Source organism: Mustela lutreola, chromosome 6 (genome assembly GCF_030435805.1).
Source record: "Mustela lutreola isolate mMusLut2 chromosome 6, mMusLut2.pri, whole genome shotgun sequence".
NCBI classification, from domain to species: domain Eukaryota; kingdom Metazoa; phylum Chordata; class Mammalia; order Carnivora; family Mustelidae; genus Mustela; species Mustela lutreola.
In genome coordinates this window covers 121088093-121098965 of record NC_081295.1, presented here as the reverse complement: position 1 = coordinate 121098965, position 10873 = coordinate 121088093, and the positions used below count along the sequence as shown (strand labels likewise).

General features: G+C 35.5%; 1 pseudogene; it reads left to right on the top strand.

The window, feature by feature from the left end:
- Window positions 1-8475: 8475 nt before the first annotated feature.
- Window positions 8476-8976, top strand: LOC131834674 (putative high mobility group protein B1-like 1; annotated as a pseudogene).
- Window positions 8977-10873: the final 1897 nt, after the last annotated feature.

Genomic DNA, 10873 nt, shown 5'->3' with positions numbered 1-10873 from the left:
TCCGTAGTTGCATTCTTTACTTCTGACTGCTACCTTTTCAGCTCTTTAATCTATGTGGTAAGTATCTCCCTGTCTTCCATTTTTCTCTCAAGCCCAGTGAGTATATGATTGCTGCTTTAAATTATCCACCAGGCATGGTACGTAAATCTGTTTTGCTCAGACTTCTGTCCATGACCTTATCTTTTTCTTTCATTTGGGATGAATTCCTCCATTTTGGCATTTTGTCTAGGTCTCTGCCCTCTTCTCTCTGTTAAAAAAACTCATCATGTTTCTTGCTTCTGAGAATAATGGCTTTGTGAAAAAAAGGTCATGCAGTGTCCAAGGCTTGATGCTTCAGAGAGTCTGTGGTGTGTTTATGTGTGTGGCCTGCTATTGTGATTTGGCTACTTTCTCCTTTAGGCTAGTAATCTGCAGAGCCTCTCCTTGCTTACAATGGGTAGTGTTTTGTCCCTGGCCAGAATGAACGAGTGTTAAAGGAGACCTGATGCTAGTTCCACTAAACTAAAGCCCTGCAGAACTCTCTAGTTGGTAGCAGTGTTGTGTACAGTGGTTTCTTCCGGTCTTATGGCTAAGAAGCCCACTGTCCTGGAACTAAGCAAGTCTAACTGAAAAAGGATTTACTACCGGAGCACAGGGGTATGGGACTTGGTGTAAAAAAGTTAAGTAGCCTCTGTTAGTGCTGTGTTGCTTCCCATGGGTGGTTCTTTGTTAATGTTGAGGGTTGGAGAAGGGAAATGGTGCCAGCCAGCTCCTTTGTCCCCAGACTGGTGTCTTCATGAATGCTGCCTCTCATGGATATGCTCCATGAAGAGAGTATAATCCCATCACTGAGTGCCCCAGGCAATCTTCAAATCACTATCCTCATGCCATCTGGACCCGTGTTGTCAGCCTGCCTTAAATCCATGAGCAGCACAGGGCACTCTGGTCTCCATCCCGCCTAAGCCCACTGACCTTTAATTCTAGACTTTAAGCCCTGCTGGTTACAAGAACTCATGAAATTCAGCACCTATCTTTCCCAACCAATGGCTTTGGGAAAAAGTTCTTCTTATTCATTTCCCTCTGTGTTCTACTCTCTTTTTACCTTATCTGCAATAATGGCTCACTCCCCTCTGTAGCACCTGTGACCCTTTTCTCCCATAAACCACCATCTCTTCTACCTTCTTCAATGTGACCTCTTCTCTCCTTTTAGCTGTGCAATTTGTTCCGTCATTCTTCAGATTAATTCCTGGGACATTTAGAATGATTTAATAGTTATCTTGCTTTGTTTGTACAATAAGGTGAGGTTAGGGTCTTCCAATTCCACTGCCATTTTCTCATCAAAACCCTTAAACACTCTGATTTTTAACCTACATCTTAAATTAAATATCACATCCTATGTAACTTTTCTCCTGTAACAATCATTTACTTTTTTTCTCCTACACCAACATTCTATGGAATGTAGAAGAGGATTGGTGTTTTCCAATTCATGGGCCTGAGCTTCAACTTGACATTCAAAATGTTATCAAATAATTTATCACTATCCTTTATGCCCACTACATCTCTTTTAAACCTTCAATAACACCTTCAAAAACTTATGTCCTTAATTATTCAGTCTCCACACCTTGAACTTTAAATCCATACAAGAGTTTCTCTTTTTGCACAATATAAAATTCTTAAACATCCTGCTCTTCTACCACAAATTCATGTCTTTTGATTTTTATTTCCTTTCATCATGAAAATTATATTCTACTTCCTATAAATTTCCTTTCCCTTTCTTAAAAATCTCATTTCCTTAGACTATTTTCTCTTTAAAAATTTGCTTTATCACTTAGCACTCCTTCTCAAATTTTTTCCCCATTTACTCTTTTTTCTTCATATGAAAATACTCAGTTCACACCATTATTAATTAAAAAAAACTATACTTAGGGTACATATGTCAAAATCAACAGGAAAAAAGCAAAATCAAGTTTTTTATGCAGTGTCTCCATACATTTTTATCATCATCAAGGCACTTAGGAAAAAAAATGCAATATGAATAATTATGCTTAAAAATTGGGACACATGACAATCTAATCATGTCAATTCATTTTTTTTATCCATTCCTTACATTTTTATTCAAACTCCTTGAAGTAGTTGACTGTAATGGCTGCCCTCAGTGGAGGGGATTTGGCCCACCAAGGGGAATTTAGAAATTTCTGTTTACGTTTTTCCTTCTTATAAATTGGGACATTGCTATAGGCATCTGGTGGAAGTTGTTGAATAACTACAATACATATGGGCATTCTCCCACAACAAAGAATTATCCAGACAAATATGTCAATAGTGGTGATGATGAGAAACCCTGATCTATAGTAGTTTATTTTTTCACAGTAAAATCTATTGCTAAGATTTCAATGAAGGCTTTGAACACGTTTCTATACAGAACTGCTTTTCTTAAAATTTTATTTACTTATTTGACAGAGAGAGAGAGCTCAAGTAGGCAGAATGGCTCTGCTGAGCAGGGAGCCCGATGTGGGGCTTGATTCTAGAACTCTAGAATCATGACCTGAGCTGAAGACAGCTGCTAAACTGACTGAGCAACCCAGGTGTCCCTATACATAACTTCTGAAATCTAAACCATCCTTGTTACCTGTGATACTGCATATTCTTGTCAGTTTTCTTTCTTTCATCAGAGCAGCCTTTCTCAATCAGAATTTTAAGAGAAAATGAAGCCCTAGTGACTTAAAAATCCATTATATGTAATAAATTAACTTTTTTTCTATATATATAGAATGTTACTACTTATTTATATTCCTTTGAGAATGGACAAAATAGTCACTCAAATAGTTTACTGTAGGGCCTAATTCTTTTGTGGAACCTCAGCCCAAGAAAGTGTGTACTAGAACATTACAAAGGGGTATAATGAAGAAAAAATTCAGTAGGAAAAATGGAAAACAAATAAGAAATGCTTAAAAGATCAAAATGATAATAAAAACGAAGTGTAATTTAACTGAACTCTCCAGATTAAAGACAAATATATCTATATTGGATTTAAAAACTAAGTTCCTGGAGTATTACACAGTATGATATTAATAATTGCAATCATAAGTCCAAAGAAGCAGAAAGTTATAAAATAAAGGAATACATATGGTTAGATCGTTTAAAGAAAAGGGTTATATGAAGAGTTATTAATGATCATAGTATATACCAAAGTAAAGCAGTTGTAACTTTATTAAGTAAATGGAACAAATTATTCTTTAAGGCGAAGGTATATTTGAAAAGTAAATAGAAACAGAGGCACCTGGGTGGCTCAGTGGGTTAAAGCCTCTGCCTTCAGCTCAGCTCATGTTCCCAGGTTCCTGAAATCGAGCCCCACATCGGCCTCTCTGCTCAACAGGGAGCCTGCTTCCTCCTCTCTCTCTTTGCCTGCCTCTCCGTCTACTTGTGATCTCTATCTGTCAAATAAATAAATAAAATTTTTTAAAAAAGAAAAGTAAATAGAAACAATAAATATTAAGAATTCAATTCATGAAGAATGAACACAACTTGTACTTGTCAGATAATAAAATTTCAATATATATGACTATAGTTGAAAGAATGTAAACTTTATAAAACCAGTATCATTATGATGGGTTTTATTAAAATTTACTCTGTACTTATAAGTTAGACAGATGTTACTTAGTTGAAGATGTAGGAAGATTTCAGTAAAACATATCAAGTTAGATCTTGTGATTTTCTTGATTTAGTTTATATCTAAAATAACATTCTTATGTTTTTGAGTTTTAACAAATATGTAAACCTTGTTTCTACCAACCCAAAAAAGGAATCGAATTTTGAGCATCCCAGAAACTTCCTTTTTTTTTTTTTTTTAAGATTTCATTTACTTGGGGTGCCTGGGTTGCTCAGTGGGTTAAAGCCTCTGCTTTCAGCTCAGGTCATGATCTCAGGGTCCTGGGATTGAGCCCTGCATCAGGCTCTCTGCTCAGTGGGAAACCTGCTTTCCTTCTTCTCTCTCTGCCTGCTTGTGATATCTGTCTGTCAAATAATTTTTTTAAAAAATTTTTAAAAAAAGATTTCATTTACTTATTTGACAGAGAGAGGCACAATAAGAGAGGGAACACAAGCAGGGGGAGTGAGAGAGGGAGAAGCAGGCTTCCCGTGGAACAAGGAAGCCTGATGTGTGACTCAATCCCAGGACCCTGGGATCATGACCTGAGCTAAAGGCAGATGACTGAGCCACACAGGTGCCCCCAGAAAGCTTCCTTATGCTCCTTTCCAGTGGACTCCTCTACCTTGAAGCAAATATTGTTTTTATTTCATTCACTATAACTGCTTAATGTTGAGTCTACCAGAAATTTGTTTCTTTTATTGCTATTATTTCATTATGTGACTATATGACAAATGTTTATCCATTTACCTATTGATAGCTGTTTTTGTTATTTCAAGTGTTTGGTCTTTAGGAATAATTCCACTTAAACATTGTTATACAACTCTTTTGTGGATACTTGTTTACATTTTGCTTGAGTAAATATCATGAGTGAAATCATCACCTCACACCAGAAAAATAAGTTTAAATTTATAAGACACTGACAAATCGAATTCCAACTGTTTGTACTATTTTTTAGTCCCACAATCAGTGTTTGAATATGTTATAATACAATGCAAAAACCAGGGAATTACCATGGATACAACTCACACCTCTTACTCAGATATCACCAGTTTCACATGCACTTGCATTTGTGTGTGTGTGGTTCCATGCAATTCTGTCACATGTGTGAATTCATACAGCCACCAGCTCAATCACAACACAGGGCTGTTGCATCACTACAAAGATTTTCCTCATATTACCCCTTTGTTGCCATAGTATATGGCCATACCCGTACTTTCCCCAGTTCCTAACTCCTGGCAATAGCTAAACTATTCTCCATCTCTTTAGTTTTATCATTTTGAGAGGAAGTTTTTCTAGGATGCATGTGGGAAAAGATGAAGAATTGGGACCATTAATGAAATTAACATACCATTCAGGAATACAGCTAATTAGAAAGTGGTAACTGCTAAAGGAAAAGAAAACATTGCAGTAGATGGAGACTACTGACAGCTGCAGAACAGGGTGGGGTTCAATTTGAGCAGGTCATCCTGGACAGGACTTTGTGAGAAGATGATACTTGAGTAAGATCTGGAGGAGATAAGGGAGTTGTCCGAGTAGATTTCTGGATGAAGAAGTTTCCAGTCAGAGGAAACAACTACAACAAATTCTGTAAGACAGGAACATGCCCAGTATTGTTAAGGAATGGAAAGAAGCTGATATGAATGGTTTGAAGGAGCCAGAAGTACAGTAATTGGAGAAAAGGTCAGAAAATTAACAGATTCATATGACATCTAATAAGCCATTAACATAACATTTTTTAAGTTGAGTGAAATAGGAAGATGATATGGATCATTGAGTAGAAAAATGACACATTTTGACTTATGTCTCTAGTAAAATATTCAACAGTTATTATTGCTGTTGTAGTAAGATTAGTCAGTGGGACGAGAAAGAAAACAAAGGGACTATTGTTAAAGTGATCCAGGCAATAACTGATGGTATCTCTGTCTAGTTTGTGAATTGCTAAAGTGGTGAAATATGTTTGAATCTGGAGCAGTTGTGTGTGTGTGTGTGTGTGTGTGTGTGTGTGTGTGTGTGTTTTCTCCTGGGGGTAAGGGATGATTGCAGAGGAATATCAATACCTAGGCATTAAGGAGAACATAAATGTGGGAATGAGATATCATGCAGCCTAGAGCTAAAAGAATTAAGAATGCATCTGAGACAATGTCTGGAAACCAGAGAGGGGAAACAAGGTGAAAAGAAAGAGGATGGGAGGGGTTGTCAGAACAGAAACCTCTATCTAGTTGCGTAGTTGTTTATTGTTTAATCAGAGGGCTCCTAAGTGCCAGGTATTTACATAAGAATTTATTAAAGATGACGGCATATTAGATGAGAGTATTGATGAGAGTATATTAGTTGAGAGTATTGACTGAGCATGATAGAGCATAATCTTAAACACTTTGTTTTGGGTATTTGCTTTTCTTGTTGATTGTTTTTAATCCATACTCTGTACCTGCACACACTTTTCCTTCCCTTCAACTTCCAGGATCTTGGTCTCAAGCCCACATGGTTTAACCATGATCTAACAAGAAAAGCCAGTCACATGACTGAGATATCTGAGTCTAAACAATTAGCAAGACTTAGCTCTGATTCCATCTCCCATCTCTTAGAAAATGGGAATGTAACATATCTTAGTATTCCAATCATAAATTCTGATAAAAAGATATATTTTAGAGTTGGGGAGTTTCAGTGAATATTAGAATAAAGGGAATAAAACTTATGTGCAGGTGAAATAATTGTCTATTTAGCCACTGCAAAAGAATTCCACAGTTAAATTGTTGGAATTCATGAACTTACCAAGGTTGTTAAGTATAAGAATAATATTTCTTTAGAATCAAAACATACAGAAAACACAATTTGAAAAAGATACACAATTCATGTTATCATCAAAATCATAAAATACTTAGAAATAGTATTCTTATAGCTAATAATCTTGGTAAAATCATTAATGCCAATAACTTAACTATGACATTTTTTCAGTAGCTAAATGAACAATTATTTCACTTGCACCTGAATAAATACTAAGAAAAGAGCTCAAAACTTCAATATTCTAAGTTTATGATTAAAATATCTACTATTAAAAGAGATTTAAATTATTACACAATTGATTGATGGATTCAGTGAAATCTCAAATGAAACCTGCTTTGGAACAAGAGAGAGTACTAAGGGCTTGAAACAACAACAAAAATTGAATAAAATAAATGAAACAATAGTTTTTGAGACATTGGGCATCAGACATTGAAGGACAATGATAACAGAGATAGAAAACAAATGAGGTAAGCCCTATAATTGTCTCAGCTGACTGCCTAGATAAAGTTTCCAGGAACCCCAGAAGAACCTACTTTACTTTCTGATTTGTGAATCCATCTTGGAATCCAGAGGAACCAAAAGTGCCTAAGGTTTGCAAAGTGCCAGAGAAGAAATAACTGCACACACAGAAGGAAAGAACATCCTGGAAATCTGCAGAGGGTTCCCCTTAGTCTTCACCTGAGCATTGAACAGTGTGTGTGTGTGTGTGTGTGTGTGTGTGTGTATAAAACTATCCCATGTTGGAGAATGAACAACATGAGAAGATTAAAGGGAACAATCATTATTATCCACACAGGGTCCAGAATAGTTCTAGTCTCCCCCAGTCAAACCAGAAAACCTCACAACTCATGAGACATCAGGAAGAGTACTGAGAACAGTTTTACTTGAGTAGGGGGGAGAATTTAGCTGTACCTTAAACAGAGTTTTAGAATCTAACAATCCTAAAAACATGCCCAAAAGGATCAAATCATATGAAGAAACTGTGTTTTAGAACAAATCTAAATTATCACACTATTTATGGAGTGCAAAAATATCTACTACCTAAAAAGGTAATTTTTACCAAACAATGTTTGGCATGCAGTTGAAAGTTACCAGCCATTCAAAGAAACAAGAAAATATGACTCCACAAATCGGAGAAAATTCAACCTAAAGAAGTAACCAGAAGTGACATTGGTGATAGAGTTAGTAGATAAAGATATTAAAAATTAGTTTAACTATATTTCATATGCTCAAGAAGCAAGAGGAAAGACTGACCATGTTAAGTAGAAATATGAAATATACATGTAAAAGGCTCAAATTAAAATTCTAGATAGGAAAACTAAAATGTTCAACATGAAGACTACACTAGGTAGGATTAGCTGTAGGTTAGAGGTTGCAAAAGAAAAGATTAGTGACTTTGAAGACAGAGTCTTATCTATAATGAAACCCTGAAAAATAAGAAATTAGGGGAGAAATAGAGTGCATCAGTGAGCTGTGAAACAACTCAAACGGGCCAAAATATCTGATTTGAAGAAATAATGACCCAAATTTTTCTCAGATTTGTTGCAAAACAAATCCAAAGATCTGTATCTCTACTAATACTAAAAACAAAGAAAACTAAATCAAAGCACATCATAATCAAATTTCTCAAAACAAGTGACAAAAAAAAGTCTTAAAAGCAGCCAGAGATTAAAGCAACATTATATAAAGTGAAACAAACATAAAAATGACAGCAGACTTCTCAGTTAAAATAATGTAACCCAGATGTGAGAGGAATAGTATTTTTAAAGTTTGAAAAAAAAATCATTTTCCATTCTAATGTTTATGTGATTCCAAGAAATACCGAGTAACTAAAACAATCTTGAAAAAGAACAACAAAGAGACTATTTCGGGCTCCTGCTCTCACAGAAGGAGAGACAGTTCCATGGCAAATGAGAGTCAGATGCACCAAACAGTTCTGTAACTCACTGAGAAAATAATTACACATGTGTAGAGGATATCCTAAGAAGAAGCCAAGAGGAAAATATCATCATATGCATTCTTTATGAAAACTTGCCAATAAGACCACAATCAGAACAAACTAGATGCTTCAGTCAGTTCAATTCTCAGAGTTTTATAAGAAGTGCTTAGCGAGGTGGAGGATCATGTCTGCTAAAGAGAAAGGAAAATTCGAAGACATGGCAAAGGCAAGCAAGGCCCATTATGAAAGAAAAATTAAAACTTACATCTCCCCTAAAGAAGAAGCAAAAAAGAAGTTCGAGGATCCCAAATGCACCCAAGAAGACTCCTTCAGCCTTTTACTTGTTTTGTTCCGAGTATCACCCAAAAATCAAAAGAGAACATCCCAACCTATTCATTGGTGATGTTGCAAAGAAACTGGGAGAGATGTGGAATAACACTGCTGCAGATGACGAACAGCCTTTTGAAAGGAGGCTGCTAAGCTGGAGGGAGAAGTACAGAAAAGATATTGCTGCAGAGCAAGCCAAAGGAAGTCTGATGCAGCAAAAAAGGGGAGTCATCAAGGCTGTATAAAGAAAAAAAAAAAAAAGAAGGAAGAAGAGGAAGATGAAGAAGATGCATATTAAGAAGATAATGATGAATAAGTTCTAGTTCAGTTTTTTTATTTTATTTTATTTTATTTGTTTTGTTTTGTTTTTGGTCTATGACTTTGGATTTGGCAATGGTTTCTTCAATATGATATCAACAGCACAGGCAACAAAAGAAGTATACATAAATTAGACTATTTTAATTTTTGTACATGAGGACACTATCAAGAGAAAGAAAACACAACCCACAGAATGGGCTGCACAGATGAAAAAAAATCTAATTGAAACAATAATAAGTCACAGCTAATAATAATAAACCAAAACCATAATACATAATGAACAAATACAGTTTAGTTCACTACATTAACAGAATACAACACAAATAAAATAAAGAACAACAATGCACAAGTAACAACAGAAACTTTGTAACCATAGATGGCGCAAAAATTTTTTGACAATAAATGACAATTTTTTTATAATGAAAATAAAATTATAAAAGAAACGAAATGTGTCCACAATAGACTTTAAATGCAAATCTTTAACAACTTTATTCATAATAGCCAAAATCTAAAAACATCCCAAATGCTCATAGCAGGAAAATGGGTGGAAAAATGGTGGCATATTCATATAATGGAATTCAACTCAAAAATATTGGATATATACAATAGCTTATACCATATACATGGTCTCAACAACATTATATTTAGTGAGAGAAATGAAATACAATAGTGTATTATTATCATTATAAGAAGTTCATGAAGAGGCAAAACAAAAAACCTTAATGATGGAAATTAGCCCACAGTTACCTGGGGAAAACTGATATTCTAAATCTTGATTGAGGTATGGGTTATTTGAATATGTACACTTGTCAACATTTATCAAAGTTTATACTTGAGATCCGGGCTTATAAAGATATATGTCTGTAAACTATACCTCAATCATTAAAAAAGGTGGTACTTCAACACTTTCAGTATGAGGGCAGAAACCCCAGACCATCCTACTAGATTTTTAAGACTACTGAATTGTAAGGAAGACACATCCTAGTTCACTTTATAACATTAATATATGGGTTGGAAGAGAGAAAAAAATTACTTTTCAGCCTTTGATTGCAGCCATGACTTCTCATATCCACAATTTCAACAGTCATATTTTTTTAAAATTCTGCTTCACAAATATGGAGGAGAAACCCCAAAATTCTCCCTTAGGAATGTCATGTTTCAAAATAAGGAAATCCGGGGCGCCTGGGTGGCTCAGTGTTTAAGCCGCTGCCTTCGGCTCAGGTTGTGATCTCGGGGTCCTGGGATCGAGTCCCGCGTCGGGCTCTCTACTCAGCAGAGCCTGCTTCCTTCTCTCTCTCTCTGCCTGCCTCTCAGTGTACTTGTAATTTCTCTCTGTCAAATAAATAAATAAAATCTTTAAAAAAAAAATAAAAAATAAAAAATAAATAAAAAAAAAATAAGGAAATCCTATTTCACTCCTATATTCCTGTAGCAGTAAGATAAAATTTTCTCTGGAATATATGATGATCCTTCTGTTTCAATGTGAGAAACAGAATTAAAAATTTTAAAAAGTGCAAAACCACTGTCAGTATTGGGCCAGCAAAATAATGAAAATGTTTTGTTTTCTAGGAAGATATGATAACCAGCCTCCACAATGGCTCCCCATGTCTCTCAACCCACAGTAATTACACTCTTGTACAGTCCTCTCCCACATTTTATCAGAGTTGGTCTGGACATCACTATGATCAACTGAAACAGTAGAAGTGATGGTATATGACTTCCAAGAACAGGCTATGGAAGACATTACAGCTCTGAACCCTTTCTTTCATTGCTTCCTCAGCTGCATGTCTTGAATATAATAGCTGGTTCCATGGAAATGTACACATGATGAGGAACTGAGGCCTGCAGTCAATAGTCATGTGAATGAACTCTCTTGC